This window comes from Myotis daubentonii, chromosome 10 (assembly GCF_963259705.1).
Source record: "Myotis daubentonii chromosome 10, mMyoDau2.1, whole genome shotgun sequence".
Classification (NCBI taxonomy): Eukaryota; Metazoa; Chordata; class Mammalia; order Chiroptera; family Vespertilionidae; genus Myotis; species Myotis daubentonii.
The window spans coordinates 68,525,303-68,540,717 of NC_081849.1; positions in this window are offsets into that span (position 1 = coordinate 68,525,303).

A 15,415-nucleotide genomic window follows, 5' to 3' on the forward strand; every position below is an offset into this window, starting at 1 on the left:
CATAATTTTTTTACTATCAAGTTTTCTTGGAAGGTGAAAATTATTTTAGGTATGAGTACTAGATATTCTACACTTAATTTAGTTTTTTCAGCTTTATTAAGGTATAATTGGACAAATAAAATTATCAGATATTTAAAGTGTGCATGTGAGAATTTGATAAACATATACATTTGAAAGGATTTTTTCTCATCTAGTGATTGACAAATTCAACACCTCATCTCACATATATACCTTTGTGTGTGTATGAACATTTAAGTTCTAGTCTCTCAGCAAATTTCAATTATAAAATAAAGTGTTATCAATTATAGTCACCATGTTATATATTAGATCCTCAGACCTTATTCATCTTATAACTGAAAATTTGTAACATTCTCCCTATTTTCTTAATCCCTGGCAACAATTCTTCTACTCTGTTTCTATAAATTCAAAATTTCTTTTAAAAAACGATGCTACATATAAGTGATACCATATAGTATTTGTCTTTGTCTGGCTTATTTCATTTAGCATAATGTTCACAAGTCCAACCATGTTGTTGCAAATGACAGAATTTTCTTCTTTTTAAAGGCTGAATAATATTCCTAGATAGATAGATAGATCTCCCACATGTGTTTGATCCATTTATCCCACTCATCTGTCAATGGATACTTAGGTTGTTTCCAATCCATACTTTGGCCTTTGTAAATAACATTTCAATGAACATGTAAGTACAAATTAGATATATTGCATTTAAACCAGAAATTAAATACAGGGACTATTTGAGACTGCTGTCAGCCACATAATTTCAAAGTCACTTCTACAGTGAAGTTAATTCTAAAGGAAGCTTAACTCATCAAAAAAATTATTGAGCCCTGCCAGTGTGGCTCAGTGGTTGATCACTGATCAATGAACCAGAAGGTACAGTTCGATTTTGGCCAGGGCACATGCCCAGGTTGCAGGCTCGATCCCCAGTAGGGAGCATGCAGGAGGCAGCCGATCAATGATTCTCTCTCATCATTGATGTTTCTCTCTCTCTCCCTCTCCCTTCCTCTCTGAAATAAATAAAAAAATATATTTAAAAATTATTGAAAGGTATACTGAGTGGCCAGATTATTATGAGCACCTGACATTTGTAGGCAAATTAGTCGTACACTACATCGTATGGGATATGGAAGCCAAAGGCCTGTGGGAACACCTTTGCTGTCTGCAGTTAACAAGATAAAATGTCTCCAATTTGCACAGGAACAAAAGGATTGGATAGTCGAGCATTGGAAAAAAGTCATGTGGTCCAATGAATCATGTTTCCAGTTGCATCATGCAGATGGCAGAGTGAGAATTTGGCGGAAACAGCATGAAAGTATGCACCCCACATGCATGAGTACAACCCTTCAAGCTGGTGGGGGCAGTGTTATGGTTTGGGGCATGTTTTCCTGGCACGATTTGGGTCCTTTAATTCGTGTGGAACAACGTCTGAATAGCACAACATACCCAAGTATCATTGCTGATCAGGTTCCTCCTATCATGTTGATGGTGTGTCCCAAAGGAGATGGCTTCTTCCAACAAGACAATGTGCCACGGTGCTCGTATTGTGCAGGAATGGTTTCAAGAACATGAGGGAGACTTTACCTTACTTAGGTGGCCCTCACAATCACCAGATCTCAATCCAACTGAGCATTTGTGGGACAAAGTTAAAAGAGCCATCAGGCAGCTGGTTCCACAACCATCAAATCTCACAGAACTGGACAGTGCTATTCATCAGGCATGGTGTCAGATTCCTCGCATCACCTTTCAACATCTCGTGGAGTCAATGCCAAGAGGAATCGCCACAGTATTGAAGGCAAAGGTGACCCAATGCAGTATTGATGGAGTGGTCATAATAATCTGGCCACTCAGTGCATATATATATAGTCTTATATTTCACATTTTCTTGTTTGTATCTTATTCGAATAGCAACAATTTTCAGCTGTGGTCCATGTTCAGTGTTTTGAAATTGAGGCACCTTTCACTAAACCAGCAGCAAATTTCAATGGTAGCATGCTCACATATGGCATCTGTGTAAGGAAGCTCTCTCCCTCCTCTTTGTGGCTCTGATGCCTATTCATTTTATAAGGCTCAGTTCTAGGAGATTATGCTACAGCCAAACTGCACCAATGACGTAGGCTGGGTCAGGTGTCCTGGTCTGTGCTTTTAAATGTCCTATTCATTTAAGGATTTGCTGTGACTCCATCTTTGTACTTACTATGTAGTTTACTGATGTTTATGTGCTTGTTTTCTTACTTGACTTGTGAACCCATTAAAGGAAAGAACTGTGTTTAATTTTTCTTCATATTCCCAGTACCTAGAATATTGTTGGCTACTTAGTAATAATTGATGAATATTTCATAAATGAGTGAAACTTTTTCATAACAAGACAAACCTTTAAACAATTGCCAGGTTGAGTCTAAAATCTCAGCAAGAAACTAACACTGAAAGTTGTCAAAGCACAATTCCAGCCTTTTCACAGTAGTTAAAGCTAAACCTTTCAGAAACAATCAGTTCTGGAAGTGCTCATCAGGACTGTTGCTTCTGAATACAACCTATTCTTGTCTCCCTTTTAACTGTTTTTAATCATCTTATATTTATTTTTTTAATCCTCGCCCGAGGACATATTTTTTGTTTTCTTATTGATGAGAGAGAGAGAGAGAGAGACATTGATGTGAGAGAAACACCAAACAGTTGCCTCCTGCACACCTGGACTGAGGATCGAACCCACAACCTAGGTACTGAAGTCCAACTGGCAACCTTTGGTGTACAAGACAACACTCTAACCAACTGAGCCAATTGGCCATGGCTTGATTATCATTTCCATGGTTTATTTTAAAAGGCATATTGTCAGTGAAAGAATCCATTGATTATTTCTTGATAACGTTTTGGTCTGACTTGAGAAATTGACCATGACATTAGGGCAATTTCACACTTAACTGCCTGATTGCAGATATTATCCCATTATATCACCTCCTACCTATCTATGAAGCATGATGGATTTATGGCTTCCTTAGCCCAAACAATGATCTGAGGAAAGTATCTACACTAATAAAAGAGAAAAATGGTAATTGGCGTACGATGATACCCTTTTCATTGGCTAATCAGGGCTATATGCAAATAACTGCCAACTATGATTGGCAGTTAACTGCCAACTATGATTGGCAGTTAACTGCCAACTAAGATTGGCAGTTAACTGCCAACAAGATGGTGGTTAATTTGCATATGTAGGCACAATGCAGGGAGGTGAAAGGGAAAGCAGGAAGAAGCCCCCTGCCACTGACAGTGATCGGAAACCCAGCAGGGAGCTAAGAGCTGGGGGGCAGGGCAAAGGCGGCCCTGGGGCCGCCTTTGCCCTGCCCCCCAGCCATGATCGGAGAATCAGGCGCCTTTGCCGCCCTGGCCAGTGATAGCAGGAAGTAGGGGTGGAGCCAGCGATGGGAGCTGGGCACAGTCGAAGCTGGCAGTCCCAGGAGCTAGGGGTCCCTTGCCTGGGCCTAAAGCGGAGCCCACGATCGCGGGGCCGCTGCAGCTGCAGGTCCCCGCTGCCCGGGCCGGAGCCTGCAACCGCGGGGAGCTGGGGTCCCCTGCCCAGGCCTGACACCTCTGCCGGAGGCCTCAGGCCTGGTCAAGGGGCCGATCCGGTGATTGGTGATCGGAGGGTGATGAGGGTCAACTCCTCTGGCCGAGGCATCAGGCCTGGGTGGGGGGCAGAGCCGGGGATTGGGGAGATATGATGGTCCCCTTGCCCAGGCCTGAAGCCTGGGTTGGAGGTGTCAGGCTTGAGCGGGGGGTGGAGCAAGCAATCAGAGGGAGATGGGGGTCCCCTGCCCAGGCATGATTCCTGGGCCAGAGGCCTCAGGCCTGGGCTGGGGCCAGAGCCAGTGATCGGGGGGAGATGGGGGTCCTCTGTCCAAGCCTGACACCTCTGGCAGAGGTGTCAGGCCTGGGCCAGGGGCTGATCAGGAGATCAGAGGGTGATGGGGGTCTATGCCTCTGGCTGAGGCATCAGGCCTGGGCAAGGGGCAGAGCCAGCAATCGGAGGGGTCTGGGGGTCCCCTGCCCAGGCCTGATGCCTGGGCCAGAGGCATCAGGCCTGGGCTGGGGGCAGAACCAGTGATGGGGGGAAATGAGGGTCCTCTGCCCAGGCCTGACGCCTCTGTCAGAGGCGTCAGGCCTGGGCAAGGGACCGATCCTGCGATTGGAGGGTGATGGGGGTCAACGCCTGAGGGCTCCCAGAATGTGAGAGGGGGCAGGCTGGGCTGAGGGACACTCCCCCCCCACACACCCAGTGCACGAATTTCGTGCACCGGGCCCCTAGTCCTATCTAATAAAAGAGAAACATGATAATTAGCGTACGACCGCTAGCCTTCCCATTGGCTAATCAGGGCGATATGCAAATTAACTGCCAGGCAAGATGGCGGCTGGCAGCTAGGCAGCTGGAAGCAAACATGAGGCTTGCTTGCTTCATGACGGAGGACTCCAACGTTCCCCGCCTGCCACTGCCGGCCTCTGAGCTGCAACTCTAAGCAACTATGTTACAAATATAGAAGCTAAACAAAACCCCAGAAACCTGCTTTAGTTGCCAAGCTTCAGCCAGCAGGATCGCAACATTGTTTCAAATACAGAAGGTAAACAAAGGCCAGAAACCTGCTTACAGCAGCGGAGGCCTAAGAGCTGGACCCAAGCCTCAGAGCTAAAGCTGGCCCAGAATAAAAAGAAAAAAGAAAAAAAGGAGCGGTTGGGGGCTTCAGTCACCCTCCAGCCGAAAACAGCCCTCAGCCCCTCACCCAGACTAGCCAGGCACCCCAGTGGGGCCCCTACCCTGAAGGGTGTGTGACCAGCTGCAAACAGCCATCATCCCCTCATCCAGGCTGGCCAGGCACCCCAGTGGGGACCCCCACTCTGATCCAGGACACCCTTCAGGGCAAACCAGCCGGCCCCCACCCATTCACCAGGCCTCTATCCTATATAGTAAAAAGGTAATATGCCTCCTGGCACCGGGATCAGCGTGACAGGGGGCAGCGCCCAAACCCCTTGATCGCCCTGCGGCTCTGTGTGTGACAGGGGGCGGGGCCACAACATCCCTATTGGCCCTGCTCTGTTCGTGCCTGGGGAAGGCGCCCCAACCCCCTGAACAGCCCTTCTCTGTGCCTGATAGGGGGGAGCTCCCCAACTCCCTGATCGGCCCTGCTCTGTGTGTGACAGGGAGCGGCGCCCCAACCACCTGATCGGCCCTGCTCTGTATGTGACAGGGTGCGGCGCCCCAACCCCCCAATTGGCCCTACCCTGAGCGTGACTCAGGGTGGCATCGCAACCTCCTGATCTGCCCTGCTCTGTGCATGACAGGGGCAGCGCCCCAACTCCCCAATCAGCCCTGTTCTGAACCCGACCAGGGGCTGCACCTAGGGATTGGACCTGCCCTCTGCCACCCGGGAGCAGGCCTAAGCTAGCAGGTCGTTATCTCCCAAGGGGTCCCAGACTGCGAGAGGGCACAGGCCGGGCTGAAGAACCCCCCCTTCCCCCTGAGTGCACAAATTTTTGTGCAACGGGCCTCTAGTCATCCTATGCCGGGAGCCGGTCCATCCTTGCTGTTTCAAGGGACCTGGCATATATGGCATACGGTTCTTAATATGTTTGCTCACCTTCTTGGTGCTGTGTTTTAACCAAGGTCACCTCTCCCAGAAAGGTTGAATCCCCAGGTAGGGATTTTCCCCTGAAGTTAGGGAGGGAATAAAACCCCTCAACTAAGTGCCAGGCGGGTAATTAATCCCTTTAACTACGAACAATCATGCTTAAACTACATAATCTTTTCTCCCTGGAATGGAGATAAGAAACGCCCTAACCTTTGTAATAGAGATTGATGGGATTGAGTCAACTGGTATAAATACAGATGTAACAAGACAAAAAGAGACAGAACTCAGAACACAGAACTTAGGAGACAGGGCTTGGAAGACAGGACCAAGAGAGACAGAGCCTAGGCACAGAACCTACACAGAACATTCTCTAGAGACAGAAGAACTTCGCTGGCGAGAGCATGCCGGAGGATCCTGGACAGGGACTGGCCTCGGAGCCTGGAGGCGGAGCCTGGCAAGAGAGCATGGCAGGGATCCTGGACTGAACCTGACTGCGGAGATTGGCAGGAGAGCCTGACTAGAACCTGGTGACTGAACCTGACTGGAGAACCTGAGCAGAACCTCTCTGGAGATCTCAGACAGAACCTGGCTGGAGAACCGAGCGAGGGAACATGGCTACAGAACCTCGCTGGAGATCCGAAGCAGAACCTCTCTGGAGATCCAGACCAGAATTTGGCTGGAGATCTGGGCTAGAGATCCTGGCTGGGCTGCTGATCAACTGAGCGCTGTCTCCCTGTCATTCCTTCTTCGCCGACTCCGTCCACACCTATGGGGACCCCTGGACCCCCTGGGGTTGGACCCCGGCATCTGGCGCCCGAACAGGGACCCCTAGGTAAGCGCCCCGCACTCGGGACGGATCGGACTCCACCGTAGGAAGAAGGTGGATAGTCTTCGCTAACTCCGTCCACACCTTTGGGAACCCCTGGAACAGGATTCCCATAGGTAAGCCCCCCCCATTGAGAACCCCCACATTCAGGATGGATAGGACTCCACCAGGGTGCTGCAAACCCCCCTACAGAGGATAAGTAGGGTAAGAAGGTGTATAGTACAGAACTTAGATTGAGAAGATGTGCCATACTGAGTCCAAAGAAAGAAGACTCTGTATTGATCTTTAGATTAAGAAGATGTGCCATACTGAGTCCAAAGAAAGAAGACTCCGTATTGATCTTTTAACACATATGCTTGCTAGCAGAGGAGTTAAGGTTACTCCCAGTCAGATGGAACATTTTATACAAGAAATACGTCCATGCTTTTCTGAGGAAGGAAAGGTGCCGGAAAGGTAAATGTAGAGGCATGGGAGAAGGTAGGCCCAAGGAGCCTTATCCTTAACCCCACTGCAGCCTTTCTACCCTGGGAAAGTGCAGGATTGGCAAGCTCTCCCTGGGATGATAGATCAGGACTCAGGTAATAGCGGAAAGCGCCAATCCTACTCTTAAAATGGATATAAGAGAGCATTTGAGGTTTTTCTTTTTAATGCCTGCTTTTAAAAAATAAAAAAGGGGGAATTTGCCGGGAGCCGGTCCATCCTTGCTGTTTCAAGGGACCTGGCATATATGGCATACGGTTCTTAATATGTTTGCTCACCTTCTTGGTGCTGTGTTTTAACCAAGGTCACCTCTCCCAGAAAGGTTGAATCCCCAGGTAGGGATTTTCCCCTGAAGTTAGGGAGGGAATAAAACCCCTCAACTAAGTGCCAGGCGGGTAATTAATCCCTTTAACTACGAACAATCATGCTTAAGCTACATAATCTTTACTCCCTGGAATGGAGATAAGAAACGCCCTAACCTTTGTAATAGAAATTGACAGGATTAGAATCAACTGGTATAAATACAGATGCAACAAGACAAAAACAGACAGAATTCAGAACACAGAACTCAGGAGACAGAATTCAGAAGACAGAACCTACACGGAGCCTGGAGACAGAAAAACTTCACTGGAGAGAACATGGCAATAGATCCTGGACTGAACCTGACTATAGAACATGGCAAGAGAACCTGATAAGAACCTGGTGACTGAGCCTGGCTGGAGAGCCTAGCGAGGGAACATGGCCACAGAACCTGGCTGGAGATCCGAAGCAGAACCTCTCTGGAGATCCAGACCAGAACTTGGCTGGAGATCCTGGCTAGAGATCCTGGCTAGGCTGCTGATCAACTGAACGCTGCCTCCGTGTCATTCCTTCTTCGCCGACTCCGTCCACACCTTTGGGGACCCCTGGACCCGCTGGGGTTGGACCCCGGCAATCCTATCTAATAAAAGAGAAACATGGTCATTAGCGTACAACCGCTACCCTTCCCATTGGCTAATCAGGGCAATATGCAAATTAACTGCCAGCCAAGATGGCGGCCGGCAGCCAGGCAGCTTGAAACTAACATGAGGCTTGCTTGCTTCAGTGATGGAGGAAACCAATGTTCCCCGCCTGCCTTGCTGGCCTCTGAGCTTGCAGTTTGAAACATTGTAACAAATATAGAAGCTAAACAAAACCCCAGAAACCTGCTTTCAGCGAGCCGGGATCACAGAGCTGGAGTTGATACAGAGTTTCGATTATAGAATCCAAACAAACCAGATACCTGCTTTCAGCAGCAGAGGCCTCAGAGCTGGAGCCAGAGCTAAAGCTGGCCAAGAATAAAGAAAAAAAGAAGCAGTTGGGAGCTTCAGTCACCTGCCAGCCTGAAAACAGCCCTCAGCCCCTCACCCAGACTGGCCATGCACCCCAGTGGGGACCCCCACCCTGAAGGGTGTGTGACCAGCTCCAAACAGCCATCATCCCCTCATCCAGGCTGGCCAGGCACCCCAGTGGGGACCCCCACCCTGATTCAGGACACCCTTTAGGGCAAACCAGCCGGCCCCGACCCGCTCACCAGGTCCCTATTCTATATAGTAAAAGGGTAATATGCCTTCCAGCACTGGGATCAGCGTGACAGGGGACAGTGCCCAAACTCCCTGATCGCCCTGCGGCTCTGTGTGTGAAAGGGGGAGGGGCCACAACCTCCCTATCTGCCCTGCTCTGTTCATGACAGGGGAAGGTGCCCCAGCCCCCTGATCAACCCTGCTCTGTGCCTGATAGGGGGGAGCTCCCCAACCCCCTGATTGCCCTGTGGCTCTGTGTGTGACAGGCTGCGGTGCCCCAACCCCCTGATCGGCCCTGCTCTGTGTGTGACGGTGCGGTGCCCCCGCTCCCCACGGGCCCTGCTCTGTGTGTGATGGGTAGAGCCATAACCTCCCCGTCGGCCCTGCCCTGACTGTGACAGGGTGTGGCGCCCAACCCCCTGATCCGCCCTGCTCTGTATGTGACAGGGGGCAGTGCCCCAACTCCCCTATCAGCCCTACTCTGTGAGTGACAGTGGGGAGCTCCCCAACTCCCTGATTGGCCCTGCTCTGTGCGTGACAGGGGGGAGCTCCACAACTCCCTAATGGGCCCTGCTCTGTGCGTGACAGGGTACGGAGCCCCAACCCCCGTGATGGGCCCTGCTCTGTGCGTGACAGGGCGTGGCACTGCAACCTCCCCATCGACCCTGCCTTGAGTTTGACAGGGGGCGGTGCCCCAACCCCCCAATCAACCCTACCCTGAGCGTGACCGAGGGTGGCGTCGCAACCTCCCAATCCGCCCTGCTCTGTGCATGACAGGGGGCGGCGCCCCAACTCCCCAATTGGCCCTGCTCTGAGCCCAACCAGGGGCTGCACCTAGGGATTGGGCCTGCCCTCTGCCACCTGGGAGCAGGCCTAAGCCAGCAGGTCGTTATCTCCCAAGGGGTACCAGACTAAGGGCACAGGCCGGGCTGAGGGCCCCCCCCCCCCCGTTTCCCCTGAGTGCACAAATTTTTGTGCACTTGGCCTCTAGTAAAGTATAATAGTCTACTGCCTGAACGTCTTTGTCATGTCTTAAGCATGGCTTGGCCTAAGTGAAATAATGTAGCTAGCATCATCTCTCCAACTTTGCCTTTTCTTTCTAACCTATCTTCCACCTTCCTACCATCTGCACTTGTTTCTGGTGATGCCTTGCTCATATTCTGGGATTCCTTGCTAGGTTGCCTTCTCCAATCTGGGCCACAAGGTGGCCCCCTCAATGCTTATTCATAGTCCATCATCAGTGAAAAACTCACTTTATGAGCCTGATGTCATCACTGCCAGGCTTTTGACCCTGTTGTAAGAATGTTAGCAGGATGAATCTGGTAAGTGAATTCGTTCACTGGAGGAACACTTAAAAAAAATCTAAGGATTTACATTGTTACAGTTACTGTTTTCCAATTCTATGATTCTCTGCTTAGAGGGGAGTAATGGGTTGTTTCTTAGCTAATTACTAGGAACTCACTTTGATCCCAAATCACATTACATCTACTCTTCCATACTGCATCTATTCAGAGTCATCCCTCGTTTTTATATGAGATTTTGCAATGAATTTTAAGGTAAAGTAGGATTTCCATTTCTCATTTAGCTATCTAAAACACATTTTCTTGCTCTCTAGACATCTTAAAATTTAAATCTATGAGAGATAGAGGTAGCAGGAGTCTGATGTCATAGAAAGTAGCTGCCGTAGATATCAAAGGCATGTTCTTGTCCCCACCCAGTCACTTATTACCGGCATAACTTTGGTGAATTCTTTTAATGTATCTTCCCATGGGTTTCATTATCTTAAAATGGGAGATCAAAATTCCTGCTTTGCCTGTTTTTAGGCTTAGTGTGAATATAAAATAATCAATTCATGTGAAAAATGTGTGCAAAATATTCATTTATTCATTATATATTTGACTGATAATTTACCTAATAATCTGTGCCAAAAAATTATTGTTCTTATTATTTTATCTTTAAAGTAGTAGCCCTGCACGCGAATCCATGTGCCAGTAGCTTTCTGTGGGACCTGGCCACTCCATGCCCACTGCCCAGAGGCCCTCCGTGGCCAGGCCACTCATGCTGCCCACTCTCAGCAGCCGCCCCCCCAGGACTGGGGGACTCCAGTGGGGCTGAGAGGACTGGTCGCCGCCATCTTATGGCTATGGGCACTACCATCTTTGTGATGGAGTGATGGTTAATTTGCATATTACCCTTTTATTAGATAGGATTTCATAATTTTTACCTCTGACTTCAATAATCTGAGAACATTGTTTCTATTGCCAGGGAAGATTTTCTCAAATTGCTCTCATGTCATAAGACATATGGGAGATGGCCCATGCATGTCACTCGATGATAACATATTTTTACTACCTTCACAAAGCATCCATTTTTCATTTGTGATTGAATAATACCCTGCATATAATGTGATCCATCTAGAATATTCTACATGAAAAATTCTCTGATCTCTTATTTCAACATCACTGTGCATGTGCTTTATTGTATTGTGAATATTTGCTCTATTTGTCTATATCTCTCAACAGACTTAGGACAGCAACTCCTAGGCACCATTCATGTTTGGACCTTTTTATATAGACATATAAAACACTTAACATAGTGAGTTCAAAGTAATTGTTTTGAGATGGTTTGTTCAGAACTCATTATTGGATAATATCAATAAGTGATTAAAAATGGGCCACTAAAATAATCTCTAACATATAGGCATAATTTCATTTATTCCCTCAATTTTACTAATGTTGCAGAAAAGTATGCTTTAAATTTTGCTACAATGTCCTTAAATCTTAAGCTGGATATTTCCCCTACAAATTAGAACTTATGTAACATAGACTGATCATAAAATACTGTTAATGATACAGAATACATATGCTAATGCTATTGCAAATTTTTGTGATGATAACTGCTGGATGGTTATAAACACTATTTATGTTACCCCAGAAACAATGTTTTTACTATTAAATATATATTTCCTGATATTACAAGTTTCTAATATGGTAAACTGCATGAAATTATTCATCATAACTTTAAAGATGGAAAATATTCATAAATTACAATAATTTTGCAGAGTTTTATGCACTAAAATGATTAATGAAAATATAAATTTTATAAAAAGTAAGGGAAATATGGGTCCTATTTTTCTTTTTCAACTTGCACGTTGCTGCCATGCATGGTACTGATTAGAGGACCAAAGTGGGAAAGGTAGCAAGGGTTTTATGACCTTTGTCTAGTGAAGTCTGTCTGCATGAGAAGAAATTCAATGAGGTTTTTAGCATATTATTCTTATTAGATTATGCAGGGTTTTCATTTCACAAGTCCAATTAATACTAAAAGATGACTGGTGGAAAAACTCCTGCTGGTTACAAGACAAATTTTAGCTTTGCAGAGTGGAAATTATGGAAGCAGAACTCCCTGAACTTCAGGACAGACTAACCCAGGGAGACTGAGTGAGGAAAGGTATCACTCACTTACAGTGAAAAACACTTAAGTTTTGAAAACCTATGTGCACTGTTAAATTTCATAAGAAACTCTGAACCACTTTTGAATTTTACAATTAAAGGAAGTATTTGTGATTTAGTAATTTAGTAGGTTATAAACTAGATGCATTTAAGTGTAGGTCAGGGTTATTTGTAAATTTAAAACAAAGTGCTAAATAGTGAGAACAATAACATGATCCAGCATCCTCTTCTGGTGATTTTTAAGTGCCAGTTTCCCTTCTGATTTTGTGTATCATTTAGCTGAATCTCCGGCACAGGATAAGAAGCAATATGAATGCAGAACAATCTACACTAATAAAAGAGAAAGATGCAAATTGACTGTACCTTCATTACATCCACTAGCCAATCAGGAGTGAATATGCAAATTAACCCAACAAAGATGTTGGGTTAATTTGCATATGCAGGCGCTGAGCGGCCATGGTGATGATGCAGGCACTCTGCACCGCCCCAGCTGCTCCAGGCCTCTGGGCAGCGTGGGAAGGCAGATAGGTGGCTCTGGCCTGAGCGAAGGCGGTGCCGGCAGCCAAGGGAAGGAAAGCCCATTCTTGCATGAATCTTCATTTTGGCCCCAGCCAGTGTGCCTCAATTGGTTGTAAGGTTGTCCCATACACTGAAAGGTTGTGGGTTCAATTCTACAACAGGACATGTACAGGAAGGCAACTGATTGATGTTTCTTTCTTCTCTCTCTCTCTCTCTCTCTTTCAACTCCTTTCCTTCTCTCTAAAATCAATAAATCAATAAGCATGCCCCTGAGTGAGGATTAAAAAATTGTTTCATTTTAACAATGCTCTTTGCTACCCACGAAGCAGACATCTTTCTGAGAAACTAAAATTCAAGGAATACCAACTGAATATTTATGAAGAACGCCATGTGGTATTCTGTGAAAAATGTTCTTGAAGGCGTTGTGTTTGTTAGGTACTCATGGATCCTTCAAAGAGATTGGGGCAAAAGGTTAGCACATCCTTGCTTCTTACCTGTTAAAGAAAAACTATCTTGGAATAAATAATCTCCATATTATTATATGAAGTGTAAGGATTTCTTTCTTTTTTACTCTCTGTGTGTGGGTTTGTATTTCAATTTTTTTCATAGATTAAAAAGAATTTCTAGACTTTATTTTTTAGAGCAATTTTAGATTCATAGCAACAATGAGTGGAAAGTACAGGTAGTCTCTCCCACATACCCACAGCATCTCCCACCATCATCCTCTTGCACTAGGGGGGTACATTTGTTACAACTGATGAACCAACCATGGTTTACATTAGGGTTCATTCTTGTTGTTTTACCTTCTATGGGTTTTGGCAAATATATAATGACATTATCACCATTGTGGTATCATACAGAATAATTTATTGCCTTAGAGATCCCCTGTCTTCCACCTATTCATTCCTCTTTCCGCTCTAAACCACTCATCTTTCTAATGGCTCCATAGTTTTGCCTTTTCCACAATGTCACATGGCCAGAATCATACACTATGCAGCCTTTTCGGATTGGCTTCTTCCTCACAGTAACATGAACTTAAGATTTTTTTCATGGCTTGATATATCATTTCTTTTTATTGCTGAAATATGAATGTACCACTTTATCTATTCACCTACTGAAAAAAATCTTGGCTTTCCATGTTTTAGGATCTATAAATAAAGCAGCTATAAACATTTATGGGTAGGTTTTTGTGTGGACATAGTTTTCAACTCCTTTAGATAAATTTCAAAGAGCATGATTGCTGAATTTTGTGATAAGGGTATGTTTAGTTTTGTAAGAAACTGCCTGCCTTAAAGTGGCTGTAATACTTTGCATCCCCACCAGTGTTGAATGATAGTTCCTCTTGCTCCATATCTTCACAGGTGTTGTTGGTGTTTTGGATTTTGGCTAGTCTAATAGGTGTGTAGTGGTTTCTCATTGTTGTTTTAATGGGCCATTCCCTATTGATATATGCTAAGCATCTTTTCACATGTTTATTTTTCATTTGCATGTCTTCTTTGGTGAGGTGTCTGTTCTGATTTGTGCCCATTTTTTATTGGGGTTGTTCATTTAATTATTGTTGAATTTTAAGAGATTTTTGTATATTTTTTTATAACAGTCCTTTATTTGATACACCTTTTACAAATAAAACCTCCTCTTCATAGTCTTTCATAGAGCAGAAGGTCCTAATGCTTAATGTAGTACAATTTATCAATTATTTCTTTTATGGATCACGTCTTTAGTGTTATGTCTAAAAAGTCATTGCCAAACCCAAGGTCATCAGGATTACCTCTTACGTTATTTCTAGGAGTTTAGTAGTTTTAAATGTTACCTTTAGATCTATAATCCACTTTGAGTTAATTTTTGTAAAAGGTATATGATCTGCATCTACATTAATTTTTGTTTCCCATGGAGATCCAGTTGTTCTAGCATCCTTTATTGAAAATATTATCCTTTCTTCATTGAATTGCCTTTGTTCTTTGACAAAGGTTAGTTAACTATATCTGTATGGGTCTATTTTGGGGCTATTTTGTTCCATTCATCTATTTGTTTATTCTTTTGCCAATACCAAACTTGATTACTGTAGCTTTACAGAAATTTTGAAGTTTGCTAGTGTAAGTCCTCTGACTTTGTTCTTTTCCTTTAATTTTGTGCTTGCTATTCTAGCCCTTTGCCTCTCCATATAAACTTTAGAATCAATGGGTGGGTATACACAAAATAACTTGCTACAATTTTGAATGAGATTGCATTGAAACTATAGATTAATTTAGGAAGAACCAACATCTTAATAATTTCAGGTTTTCCTGATCACAAATATGGAATGTCCCTCCACTTATTTAGTTCTTTGATATTATTATCAGGTTTAGAAGTTATCTTCATACAGATATTTTTTTTTGATAGATTCTTTTAGATCTTCTACATAGACAATCATGTCATCCACAAAGTTTTCTTTCTTCCTTTTTACATTCTTATTTTCTTTCCCTGTTTTATTGCATTAGCCAGGTGTCTAGGATAATGTTGAAAAATATTGTTGAGTGGGGATATCCTTGCTTTGTTCCTAAACTTAGTTGGAAAGCCTCTAGTTTCTTACCATTAAGCATGGCGCTAGGTGTAGGATTTTTGCAGATGTTCTTTATAATACTAAGGGAATTCTCTTCTATTCCTAGCTTACTGAGAGGTTGTGTGTGTTTTTAAAGCATTAATAGATGTTAGTTTTTGTATAATTTTATTCAGAGAGTTTATCAATTAATGCTTTTAATATCCTTAACAATTATAAGATTATAGTTATGTTCTAATTATACTTAATATAAATGATTTCCTTTGGCGGGGAGGGACTAAGTTCTAAACAGATTTTCTCACAACCACTGAGGAAAAATATTCTCTTTTAGGAACATATTCTTTGTTTAAAAAAAAAAAAACAACAGAGTGAGAAACATGGTTTTGAAGGAAAGAGAAAAGGCTTTGAATGTTTAATTTGTGTTAAGT